This window comes from Trachinotus anak, unplaced genomic scaffold (assembly GCF_046630095.1).
Source record: "Trachinotus anak isolate AG129_WGS33_773 ecotype Australia unplaced genomic scaffold, CSIRO_AGI_Tana_v1 ptg000010l, whole genome shotgun sequence".
Taxonomy (NCBI): Eukaryota; Metazoa; Chordata; class Actinopteri; order Carangiformes; family Carangidae; genus Trachinotus; species Trachinotus anak.
The window spans coordinates 18,528,647-18,542,505 of record NW_027273861.1 but is presented as its reverse complement, the minus strand read 5'-3'; the positions used below and the strand labels follow the sequence as shown (position 1 = coordinate 18,542,505).

At 39.0% G+C, this 13,859-nt stretch overlaps 1 long non-coding RNA gene across 1 annotated transcript; it reads right to left on the bottom strand.

Annotated features, from left to right (window-relative positions):
* Nucleotides 1–244: 244 nt before the first annotated feature.
* LOC139625880 (uncharacterized) lies at nucleotides 245–13,437 on the bottom strand. The gene is made up of 4 exons (XR_011692026.1): nucleotides 13,285–13,437; nucleotides 12,662–12,733; nucleotides 12,281–12,384; nucleotides 245–544 (listed from the first exon to the last, which is right to left on the bottom strand). It is a non-coding gene; the product is annotated as an uncharacterized lncRNA (long non-coding RNA).
* Nucleotides 13,438–13,859: the final 422 nt, after the last annotated feature.

Below are 13,859 nucleotides of genomic sequence, written 5' to 3'. Positions count from 1 at the left end.
CATTAACACAATCGCATATTAAATAATAGGCCCCCTAACAGCAGGAAGACATAATTTGATGTGCATTCAAAAAATATTTGAAATCACTATTTAAAAAATAAATTAATGGTTAAGGTTTGGTTAGGTTAGGTTTAGGCACAAACGTGACTTGGTTAGATTTAGGGAAAGATCATTTTCAATAAACATCTTGGTTTGGGTTAAAATTGCTACTTTTTTTAAGATTAGGGGATCTTCAAAATCAAAATCAGAAAAACTTTATCGGTCTCAAAGGGAAATTGCTTTATTACAATTGCGCAACATGCAGTAGGAAAGTGGAAGTAAATAAGAAAAAAGTTAATTTTCTTTAAAATAGCAATAATAATAAATACACTGTAAGTAAATACAAAAAATAAAAATGTACAAACACAAATGTACAAAAAGTAACACGTGTGGTAAATTTGCCAGGCCTCTTTAACATTAGCATGCAGTAGATCGAGGATCCTGTCTCCTCTGATAGTGCAGAGTGAAAGAGTCTTGTCCAGTTAAAGTCTCCGGGACGTAGAATCTGGAGTCAGAGTGGGTGACGCCACACACAGTTGGTGGGTTAGAGAGGGGGGTTGTAAATAACAACCATGGTTTGTGAGCACCCCTTGGTATGGTATGTAGTATGAACCTAGACCCACAGCTAACAGGCTGCAGAAACATTCCATCCTGTATGGCCAAACCATCTGAAAGTTGTTGATCATAGCAATGGGGTCTGGACTGCCATCCTGTAGCCATGTCTCTGTGAAATAGTAGGGTCTAGGGTCCCTAGGGACACTAGCTTGTCCATTTTATTGTCCAGTGATCTCACATTAGCCATAATGATAAACAGGAGATATCCATTGTTCAGCCATCGCATTCAGCTGGTCGTGGAGTTGCCACGCAACGGTAACATAGCTGAATGATAACACTCAAAAAAGGTAGCTGAGCGAAATAAGTAATTCCATGGTGAATAAGAAACAGATTGGAAGTCTCTACCAGCATGTTTAGAGAGGGAAAACCATCATGGGTACAATAATTACCACTAAGTTAGGAAGGTTAGGAAACGATGAGGGTCATAATTTAACCAATATTTACTGTCACAGGAAAATCAGAAATAAAGCGGCCTACCGTACCAAGTCCTGAGTTTTGTTGATCCATCCATCTCTACATAGAGTTTGTGGCTCTACAATGACATCACCAACTTCTTTGCTCCAGACGGACCAGAGTCTACATTGCTACGGCCTCCTTGTCACTTGATCATAAATGCTGATGCTGTTCCATTCCAGGCTACCTTCAGTCAGCACTAGAATTTACACACAGAATGCGCATCCAATAGTCTAGCTGTAGCCTGACACCTTGATCTACATAAATTTACTTTACCCTCCATTTGATAAAGTACCATATTTATTCAGCTAGGGCCATAAAAGCTTTTTGATTTGTTGTTCTTAAAAATCAGTAACTGGTAGGTGTTTAAAGACAAATCATGTGGTGAAGTGGAAGCAATGTTCATGTTTCTGGCAGTAGTGTTTGCTTTTGAATAAACATCAGAATATAGAAAAATAAAAGACCCACATTTCTACAGATCTATAGCCACCTACAGAAGCTACACTGGCATAGACAGAGAATCCAAGGAAAAGACAACATAGCACAAGCCACATTGTTTGACTGACAAGTGAACTCTGGGAAGTACAGCACAGAAACACCACAGCAATGAACGCTTCACACCAAAGATGCTGCCAGAATGACAAAATAAGGCTCTTGTGGATTACCACTTGAACTTTTAACCAGATGAGCACAAACAGACACAAAAACCAAATGAAGTGCATTTCTTTCAGCATGTTATATCATCACGGCTGCCATAACCATATGGTCATGAAACCAGAGTGCAGCTACACATTTTGGATTACACACATGTGGTAGCGTTTAAGCTCATGCCACTCGGGCTAGCCTCTTGTGGCTAGACCTCGTGGTAGTCACACCAGTTTCACTGAAGTCATAGTGCCAAGTATGGTTAGTGTCACAGCAGATGATTCGAACCTGACAACAGCATGTCTTCACAGAACGAGTGCTGAAACCGTCTGGTAAGCTGTATGGTTATGCGCCGGATGACGATGAAGTCGGATTAGTCTAATATCATTGTCTGAGTAACAGTTTCCAAAGATGTTAAGAGCAGCTTGATGAGCTTTTTCCTGCTGTCCATTTTCCTGTCTAAAGGTTGTGGTTCACCACGGAGGGCGGGACCAGAGAGTTTGATTTCTTTGCGACAGGCACTGAGTCAAGTGAAGTGATGCAGGCTGGCATATTCATCCAAGAATGCGGTGGCTGGATACGTGCTGATTTGCAGAGGCAAACTAACATTTCCTCTCCTAAAATAGCCTCTTTCATAAGAAATTTATGGTCTTTCTTTCCCGATCACTTTTAGTATGGGCCAGCAAAATGATGACCATCAAACATTTTGATATTAAATACACCACCATAGCAGATGCATGTAAAATGAAAAGGTAAGTAGATCTCAGCTGTCTGCAGCATTTGTGAAGTTGAGACTTTAAGGAACAGTTCAACCAAAAGTTAAACTCCTGTTTTATTTCTCACATCAGTGTCAGTCAAAACTTCACAGAAGTTTGAAGAACCACCACATACACAAAGCAAGTTAACCTCCACAGATCCAGCTCAGCTATGTCTCAAAGCTATTTGATTTATTGGTAATACCCACAGTCCAACTTGAGTTCGGGAGCCACTGGTAAATATTGTTTGCAGTGATTAACAAGATACAGTAACAAATGAGAAAAACACATATTTCTGATGAAACACAAAGCTTCTTCCAGCCTCTACAAAACATTCAAATGAGACAGCCTAAGAAAGGAACATCCCAATAGCTGATTGATTCCGGCACGTACCATATGAGTGCAGATGCTCTTAGCAGGCAAGTCACCGGTTCGACTCCCAACTGGCCTGACTCTTTCCTGCATTTCATTCCCTCTCTCTCTGCCCCTTACCTGTCATTCTCTACTGTCTTATCAAGTAAGGCACAAAAGCCAAAAAATATCTTTAAAAGAAAGGAACATCCACTTTGGTTAAACTGCTTGTAACTCATAAGCATATGCAACCTGTGACAAGGGGTCACAAGTAGACATGACATTGCTTTCATGGGTCATCTGTCAAAAAGGTTGGGACCACTGCCATAAAATTCAGAGAATGATATATTTGTGACATCCCACACAGGTATGGGACTTTTGGATGACTGAATTTTGGTTTACAGTTTCCACCATTATGGATGCCTAACTTGAAAGAAAATCCAAAATATTGCAACAAGTATGGAGCCTGAATGAATCCAGCTGAAGTTGTTTGGAATAGCAAGACTTGTTGAAAGACTAATTACATATCATTTTTAATTTTGTTGTACATATTTTGTCATGTGAATGTTTTTTATCCACTGAAATTAATAGTTTTTTGGGTTAGAGTCTGTACAGTAAGTAACTGAAATTCATTGATTTCCAGTTTTCTTAATCAGTCATTGTTGACTATAATCATTATCCCTCATGATTTCATTATTAAATGTCCTATGCTGTATTTGTTTGGTAAAGGGGGCAATGTCTCTTGACGTAAACAATAAGTGTGACAAAAATCCTTGTGCATTATGATATTGCTTGATAATGGCCTATGTTTATGCAGTGACAGCTTAGATATTTTGTGGCCCCCTTGCCAAAAAAAAAAATGTTGCTGTTTCTCCTCACCCAAATGTAAGTAATTTTCCACACTCAAATGAGTGTGGAAAATTACCAAATTACCATAATATGGAGACAGAAGAAGAGTGTATCCTACAAACAGGAAAAGTTGTCACCCTAATTAAAGACAAATGGCTTTATAATGACATTTTAAAACAGCAGGAGCCGAGTGCCAAACTGCTTAAATAAAGGCCACATCAACAGCTCAGGTAAACTGCATTACCTGACTCATGGCAGTTTTGTTAGGCAATTTCAGTAAAACAAACCTCACGCATTCTCCTCTTAAGGAAAAAAAAGTAATGGAAAGGGCAAGTAAGAATTAAGGGTAATTAAATCTGGAAACTGACAACAAACAAACTGCTGAGAGGGAAGGGAAGAGAGAAGGCATGTTTCCTGTATCCACACTTATCTTTCAGCTCCCTGCCACAAACTTCTAAACATTGTCAACTGGTACAACAGAAAGTTTGTTTTGATGCTCTGTAGTCTTAATTGTTCTTGTTGACTCATGCTCCAACTCCTCAGCTGCAAAATATGCCACCATGCCCTCAGACACCCCCTCCATAGCCTATTTGTTTAATTTTGTTTTTGTGGAAAGTGACTGTGATCGAATTTCCACTTTCACATTTTAAGAACAAATGAGAATATTTGTTCCAAATTTGGATAAGCATCATTTGAACTTTTTAAAATTTATTTGACTTTTTTTCATTTACTCTAAACAGAAAATTAAAAGGTTGCGTGATAACACATGTACTGACAGTATTCTCAATTTTTGAGATGAACTTTAGAAACTGATTTTTCCCTTCAAAGACCTTTAAATATTTTTCCTTTGGCCCCTAAGTGACATTTTACATTTGTTTTCTCTGTCTAGTTTTGGGGTAACATGGTTTTTAAAGCCTTTTACTGTAGTTTTCATAGTTTCTTTTGTCCTTTTTCACTTTTTTACCAATAAACTCCTCCTTGTCGTTCTTGAAAAAAGCCTGGCATTATGGCTGCTAACCTGCTGTCAATCAACAGATGTAACAAGTGAAATTTCTGTAGCAAGTTGATGCATCATGCTATGCCTGCTATTCATCTACTATAAGGCACCACAACAGATACTAACTTTGCAGCATACTCCTTCACCGACCATGTATATCAATCCAAACTCTGACATTTATAATTTCCTCTTCAACAATGCCCTTAAGATTGATGTTTATGCAGAGTAGTCCAGAATTACATTATCTAAACTAATAGTCTTGCTTTTAATGACACCAAGCCTTTTATTCTGTGCCAAATTACACTAGTCAAACGCCTTTCGGGTGTTTCTTCCTACTATTGGGTTTCCAGCCCTTTATTTAGTTCAAATCAACATCCCCACCCAGAACAAACGGCCTACCTCAAATGACTCTCAAAACATATCACACAGGATGAGTCCAGGTCTCCAACCGTGCTTCCTATAACCTTTTATAGCCCTCCGAGGAGCCTCTCCTTGTCAAGTGTTTCAGCAGATCAAAGGCAGATCAAAAGTTTTTATGTTTTTCTTTGCTGTGTGTATTTCCCATCCAGTCAGCTCACCAAATAACTTAAACTTAAAATGAGTGAAAATGGTAAATGAAATAACAGTAATGTGGTGGTGATTACAGGGCCCATTTCACCCTAAATTATTATGTATTATCAGTGGTAGTAGTATTTCTTAGCTTTTATCTGTTGATTGGATTTCAATATCAGATATTTAATTCTGTTTAAATAGAGGAGAGAATTTATTTGAAGGGAACAAGGCAGGTGGGTTTTAGTTATATGAACATTTCTCTAAAGTAAATGAGATCACCTCAGTGGTTGAATTATACCTCAAAATCACAGCAGGCAGAGACAAAGAACTACAGTCAGCTATTGCATTGACTTATCACTCATTCATGAAAGACTTATGGGCTAATTAGGTAATCTATTCTTATGTATTTTTTAAATTGCAACCTCAGGCATTTTTTTTCTTCCTCTTCTCCTCCCTTATGCAGTACTCCCTGGACACCAGTCTGACATTACTTAGCCAAAAAAATTTGAGGTTGTTTGGCTTGCCCCCTGAGGCTTGATTCAGCCAATATAGCCAATATATCAAAATCTTTGCTCATATAGCTACAACTTGTATCTGAACAGTGGTGATTGTGCAGAAGTGTGCAGCCCCAAGGGTCTGTCTGTCAGACGCAGAGAGAAAGAAGAAGGAATGGGGAGGAGGCAGGAGAATCTCCCTCAGGGAGGATACAGCAGGGCAGGAGACAACATGGCAAAGGCAGCAGGAACACTCGAAGCACATGGCCGACTGCCAAGAGTAGTTTGGCGGACCTCGGCTGACACAGCACTTCACTACAGCGGCCACACAAGCTCTCTTTGGTTAAGGCTTACAGGGCTTTACGCTGAAACAAGCTCCTCCTGTGTATGTAAACAGTGCACACACATCAAGATCAGTTGCAGTCAGACATGACAATACTCTGACAAAATCAATACGTGCACACTTGAGGGGCCTATATTAAGCTTTTGAAGCGCCACACAAACACAAGGCATGCTGCCAGATAAACTAAAGCCATGCCAAAACAGAGAGTATTACACAGACCACACAAAAACACACAGTGCACACCCAAACTTGTGATCTTGTCAGGATTTTTATGGACTACATTTATTCTCCAACCTCTAAACCTTTCCCTGTCTCTTATACACCTAACCACAGCCTGTACCTTCCAAAAAAGAAGAAGTGTAACACTGAAAGTTTTGCTCATATTATTGAAACCATGCATACATGGAATATTCAGGAAAGCACACAAATATTAAAGTCATAGATGATTTCATGCAGATGCAGACAACTGTGGAAGTGGAGAGCTGCAGACTTGCATGTGCCTCTATACGTACTGCAGCTGGAGGTGTGCATAAGCAGATGTGTTCCCCATATGTACTCTAGAAAACATGATGGTGACCTCCTGATAGCAAGAAGAATGGCTTCTTTTTTCAATTTGGCTGAACAACAGGAAAACTACTGTGCATACGTGCCGCACATGAAACAAACATCCAGTTCACTTTTCTAGAGCGTGCGCAGTCGGAAGGCTTGCAGTACGGACAGTACACTGCAGGCACACATTCAAGCAGTTGTCAACATAGGCCCTCCTGGACTTCGTCAGATGATGAAATTTTCATCACATGGACCCTTTTGGCTACGTGGATGAACAAACAATGAATTGATGGTACAACATACAATACCCTTTCAGAGCATGTCCTGGGTCTGTTTAGGGCTCTGCCCCTATATGAACATGCCAGGAATACATTGAACACCTGGGTATCTGTGATGCACCCAATTTTACTGAAGAGAAGAGTCCAGCAGGTGGTACCTGATGGATCTGAGAGACTGCACTTGGTAAGGCAAATTATTTTTGATACATAGTTATTGTGTATAAGTGACTTTGTTTGTATATTTGTAAATATCTTAGTTGATTTTTAATTCCTTTATGCATATGTGTGTGCCTCATAACTGTGTGCAAGCCAAGTATTAAATTGAAAAAGACCCACACACAGTATGCATGTGCACAAACATGCACACACATATACATGACACACACACTCTACACTTAGTACAAGTACAGTGTATCCCAATCCAGAAAAATGATTGCTTTTGCAGGTAGATCTCTTCAATGAGCATGACAAGATAAGACAAACAGTTTGATTATATAAGTCGAGTCTTAATCTCCTGATGTGTTTGAAGTTTGAAGCCTGACAGTTTATGCTGTCAGTGTTTGTAAATGGGTGTAAGTAATGGGGAATATTTGTGATGACAGCAATAATTCCTCTGTGGCAAGTGGTTATTAACAGGAACATTTACAAGGCCTCCACTGACTAATTGTTCTCTTACTTATGATAACCTCCTAAAATCCATTTTATGTTATGTTAAGGGGACCACTAATTAATACAGCACAAAATAGAAACCGTCAATATTATGTTACATGTTATGTTTTATATTGCTCCCATTATCTTTAGATACGTTTGATATTTATGACATAGGCATTTAAGCTATTCTTAAGCTTGAGCTTATTCCAAAAAAAAAAAAAAAAAGGGGAAAAGTAGCGTGAGCCAAAACAACTCTGTGAAACTTTGTGAATACATTGCCCTACATAGATTAAACACAATACACCTCTCTGTTGTGCATAATCTGGGCTGACCTTACCTGTGCACATCATGATTAACACAGCAAAGAGTTCTCAGATCTTCCAAATATTTACCTTAAAATTATTCAGAGTTTTCAGAAAAATCCACTGTAAACACTACAGTTTTAGAAAATTTATCACTGAGGTGACAATTCTGAGAAGAGTTTCAAAGCATAGCTTCTCCCCTGAAGCACAATTTGGAGGTTGGGTTATTGTACCATGGCCAAACTGATGACTGCTCAAGTTTTGTCAGTTTTGCAACAACATGGTTTCATGGCTTTGAAAAACGGAGACCTTACACTGGAACAACAAAAAAGGATGAATATATTTTTAACAGCAGTGAATGAGCAGGTGGTCGATTAGTGTCCTACTAACAGGTTAACATTACACACAGTGGATGGTGGACACAGACTAGCTTTATATTAATGTGAACTCAGTAAAAGGTGACATGGTGAGTTTGCCAGTAAGGTGAGGTAAGCTAATATTAGCTCACAATGACAAAGGAGCAATGCTGTCACCAAACTGCTTCATGGCTAATTACATGCCAAAGGAACCTTGCCACTCCAGTGTTTGACACAACCATCCGGTGCTGTGCTGTTTTAGGAAACAAAGTTCACTTCCAATGTTCGTTGCCAGCTGGTAGTGCAGCGACAAATGATGGCAATAATTTAGAAAAAGCTCCTCCCAGATGTGAGGGCAGCTTCAGGTCTTATAAAATGAATAAGTCTTGCTTTTACAGCCACCCACTCAACGTCTGCCGAAAGGTTTCCCTTCCGTTCCACAAGTATATTGCTTATTTGGAGAACCTAATAACGATTATTCAAGGTGGCAGGGTGGCCCAGTGGTTATAGTGACCGTCCCATCATGTAGGGGACAAGGGTTCAATTGCAGTAACAGCCGTACGTCTTGGCCAAAAGCCCCTCTGCAAGATGCTTCAACCATTCACTCGGTCACTGTAAGTCACTCTGAGTATGACTGCTCACCACATGTTAACATGCTCTGAATTAAGTGGAGTGTTTTTGAAATTTTCCTATTAAATCTAGAACGTTAAAGAAACATTGTGACTCATGGAGCAGATAAACATGCAAAAAGAATTTATCACAACGCATGCTGTCACCTGATATTAATACCACATCTCATTGATGAGAAAGACACATTTTGTGGAATCAGAGTTCAGCTGTGAACTAGGTGAAGGAAGAAGAAAAACAATGTAGGCATGAGTTTGGATGGGATAAGATAATGTCTTTATAATATGTCGCATAGCTCAATGTCATAGTGAACGAAAAATAATGAAGGCAGACATGGTTTTGCTTTACACGTAATGTAAATGTTCCTAGTGTATGAAGGAAAAAGAGACTTTCCACAGAGAGCACAGGGTACAACCATTTTACACAATATTGACATAATTTTTACTGTGCTGGAATGTTATAGTAGGTTATGATGGACATACAGAACATAAATACCAATTATGTAAGAACAAGATATTTTGTTTCCAATCCCTTTGTAACTTACAGTATGCTACACAGGACATGAATGAAGAAGATATATTAATTTATTGTACTTTACTAAGCAATGTCTGCAAGATAGATATACTGCCTGTTACTGGTCAACACAGATTTCTGTACAGAAACAGATCCAGCTTCCCTATGCATTGTAGAAAAAGTATAGTTGAGGCAGTCTTTCTATCAGTCCTCGATTATGGTGATATTACATTTAGAAATGCTGCTGCTTCCACTCTCAAACCCCTAGACTCTGTTCATCATTCTGCCCTCTGATTCATTACCAGTGACCACTGTGAGACTTGCCACTGCATTCTGTATAACGAAGTTGGTTAGTCCTCTTTGGCATGATTAACACTTGAACCTTTTCATCCATAAAGCCCTTATTGGAAATTCGCCACCCCATACAACATCTCTGCTGGACTGAACCACGGGACCCTACCAAACTTACTCTACTTTCTTATGTGTCAAGTCCCACAGGTGTACAGAACTTGGAAAATCTGCCTTTTTATTTGTGCACCAAACACATGGAATTATCTACAATATATGCTCAAGATCAACACGCTCACCACCCCTGGACAATTCAATGATCTCAAACCACTTAACCTCAGTGTGCAAATACTTTCACTGAGTATTGTCACCTTTTGAATTTCTAACACTGTGTATTTCTAATGAGGGAAACCTCAATAATCTTCAAGGCTTAAATAAATAAATGAGAAAATGAGACACAGATAGACACATTCACATGTACATGCAAGTTAGAGTGTCCAATCAATCTAATCTGTATATTTTTCAGACAGGGGAAAAACTCAAAGCACTAGCAGGGAACCCACACATAAACATTTTGTTTATAAGCTATCAGACAAGACCCCCAGTAATTTGTTTTTATAAATAAGCAAGATCCCTATCAAGTAAAATTATTTAACAATTCCCTTGTGTATGAATTGCTTATTAAGTGTGATGTAAGTGCAATGTCCTAGGAGGATCTGAAAGAATGAATGTTTGATTGCAGCATAAGAGTTGGCACTTTGCTGCCACTCCAATGCCTTTAGGAAGGCATGTAGACTGAGCAATCAGAGCAGAGATACTGACTTAGCTGCTATAGCAAAGTAAACAGAGATCATATCTGATTTTACTTCCAAGGAGTTCTGCAAGTCAGAATATGTGAGAACCTAAACTAGAATGGCAGGTGTTGAGCAAGAAAGTAATCATTATGGTGCTGATCTTACACATCAAAAGCCAAGCAAAGGAGTGTGGAATACATTGCGCCAGCAAAGTGCCACAATATAATTTCAAGGCCTAAGGGTCCCACAGAGAAGAAAAAAAAAAGGATGATAACACAAGAGCTTCCAATATTTCATAAGTAGAAGTCTGGAAACACTTCAAAATTGGCTCTTTTTAATAATTGATATTTAAAGCAAACAATAATTCAGTGTTCACATGCCCAGGGGAGAGGGTATGTGAGGATAAAACTAACCAAACAACAGCCACAGTCAACAGTTAGTAATTAGTAATTGTATGGTGGCTACTGTTTACATATTTAAGAGGTGTTGAATGCTCCCACATGGTGATACACATCATGTGTAAAGTGCCTACAGTTGTTATAGACAGGAAAAATGAATGCAAGACTTTTGGTATTTCAGTTACTAATACCTACTGGGTAAAAGAAGTGGGACTCCAATATTTCGTGGAAAAAAAAAACAAAATAGAGCAGGACATTGATCTTGAATCACAGAAATGTAGGACATTATTGGATTTTACAAACAACAGCAAAGCATGGGGCCCACTCATGGAAGAACAAGCATGATGTATGAGCCAATTATGAACATACTGTTGATTTGTGGAACATCACTCTCTCCCACTGATTTGTGCTTTTTTATGTGTTTGTTGTTTTAGTTACAAATCCTCCAGATTAGTTGGTAATGAAAAAAGGCTGACAAACCCGCTCAGAAAGGGGGACGAAAGGAAATGCAGATGGGAAATGTGAGGTGGGCCCACGCCCTTGAGTATAATGCCTCAGACATGGACTTTATGGCCATTACCAGTCCCTAATTTGATTCGGCCTTGTGATCCGGAACAATCAGGAACAGGCTTGTCTTTAAGGATGATGGTAAAACCCAGCCAATGGAAAAGTCAGTCTGCATAGCAACATGGAGACGATGCAAAAACAAGTTTGCTCAGACCCCTCATGTCAGCTGAAACATCAGGAGGAAAAAAAACCTGACAATGCACACACCTGTAGCCACTAGAATGGAAAAAGGCAGAAGAAAGTGCAGATAACACCTCCAATTGGCCACTAAAAACCCACTACATCACAATTAATAGGACTATCTTACAGTAGAGGAGGCTATATGGCAGTGTAATATGTGAATCTCTTTGTAGCTAGTTAGAACATGATGGAAACTTGTTCCTCATCCTCACTACCATAGCCATTTTAACAGCTTTTCCATGGGAACGCTCCCCAGTATACCCCAGCTGCCGGAAAGGAGCCAAGAGATGCAGGGTTTGAATGTGGGCTAGGGCGAGCCTCCATTAAACTGGTGATCCCAGCATGGCGGTAAACCTCGGTGTGCTTCACTCCTTCCTACTGTAAAAGCCTGGTTAAGGCGTCAGGCCTGGCTAGGAAGAGACAGTCCCCTGCCCCTCCCTGGCTAAATACTGCACCTCCAACCTTATGCTAAAGCTGAAGCAAATGTTTTGCTTTCATGCTAGTGCACATGCTAGAACCCTAAGGGATTCTCAAGTAATTCTAAAGTCTTAACAGTACTTCATACTGTTCATTTAGGTTTCTCAATAAGAAAATGGATGTACTAGCAGTTTACAAAATCTGGGTTCACAACTTATTCTGACAGAGGCAAGACAGTGGTGCTTACCTTTCATTTGCTGCCATTACCTTGATTATAATGCCGGTTTATCTGAGTGACTGCTAGCCCCATCTGTGACTTCAGCCGTTTGAACATCAATCCATGATTCAGTCATAGTGTTGTCAAAGCCAACCTTAGAGAAAATATTGGTTATGTACTGTTATCATTTTTATCTGTCACTCTAAAAGATGCAACCTTTTCAGGGACCTTTTGTGCTTGTGTTTTGGAAAGGATAACTAGCAAGAATAACTAGCTTCAACTCAAAAGATGGAAGCAGTTCAAATTTTATAACTTTATTTTTCTATTTTCTAGTAATAAGTTATGTATGTATGTATCTACTTAAATTATAATTACTAATGCCAATAATGGTCCGTTAATCCAACATTTTGTGAGGTTGTTTGCTGTCTTACCAGGAGGTAAGTCACCAGAGATGTATGTCCAGGATGTGTTGGCTTCATGTGCTGTGCCCTCAAACAGGGAGACTAGTGAGGGGAAAGGGGATGAAGAAACCAACACACCAGTATTAATGCAAATTAATATAAACAAATATTTTCATGAGAGTACACTCAGTTCCAGGACAGGATAGTTTTCATAACTTTCAAATTTTCTAAAAAAAAAAAAAAAAAAAAATGTATTCGTGTGCAACATAACTTGCATTTTGCATATGACACATATGTCTATAGTTGCTGAAACATGACTTCTTACACTGATGCAATAAACAGACACAACTTTAATGTCTTGGCCAGACTGCGGTAGCTAGCTTAACAGCTGATTGCGTTGGCCAAAAACTATTAAACAGAATAAAAGTATGCAACGCACACATTTTTTTCATATAGAACGACCATGAATTAGCGAAAAGTTATAAACAAACATTTGTTTACATGTTTAGACTTTTTTTGTGCACCTTGAGTGGAACAAAGAATAAACACCCGGCTTAAATGTTGACTGGATTAGCCAGAAACGAAACAGCATGGGAATACCAAACAATTATAAACAAACGTTTGTTTAAAGTTTGTTAAGTTGAAGTACTTACCTTGAACACTTGAAATAACAGAAGAGTGAAGAAACCAAACGCACAGCTCTCCTCTTCAAACGTAAATTGGCCTTTTTAAAAGCACACATCTTGTGACTTGTCATGGCAAGAAAAGCACAGGTGTTACCTATAACACCGATGATACCATCATTAATGACATTATTGACACCTGTGCTTTCCAAATGTACCATGAAAAAAAAAAAAACACCTGATAATCAGTCAGTCATTACCGACAGATCAAGCTGGTTTCCTGTGATTGTTGTTCCTCTGATGGGGTAGCCGCTGTCAGTCAAACACAGACACTGACATGCCCCTCTAGTGGCAAAGAAAGAAAATAATAATATAATGATATTTCTTAGTTTTAATAATAAAATATAATAAAACACCGGCATTATTTTTGACTGCCAAAAGGGATGGCTTAATGAGATTTCAGTTGGTTGTCAGAAGTCTGAACCATTAAAACAGCACATATACTGTGTAATACCACGGCTGGTTGAAAGTCTGCTCCTGGTTATGGCTCCTTTTTCCTGCTTACAGTGGCGCCTCCCATGGTTTACCTGTTTGGTTTACCATCT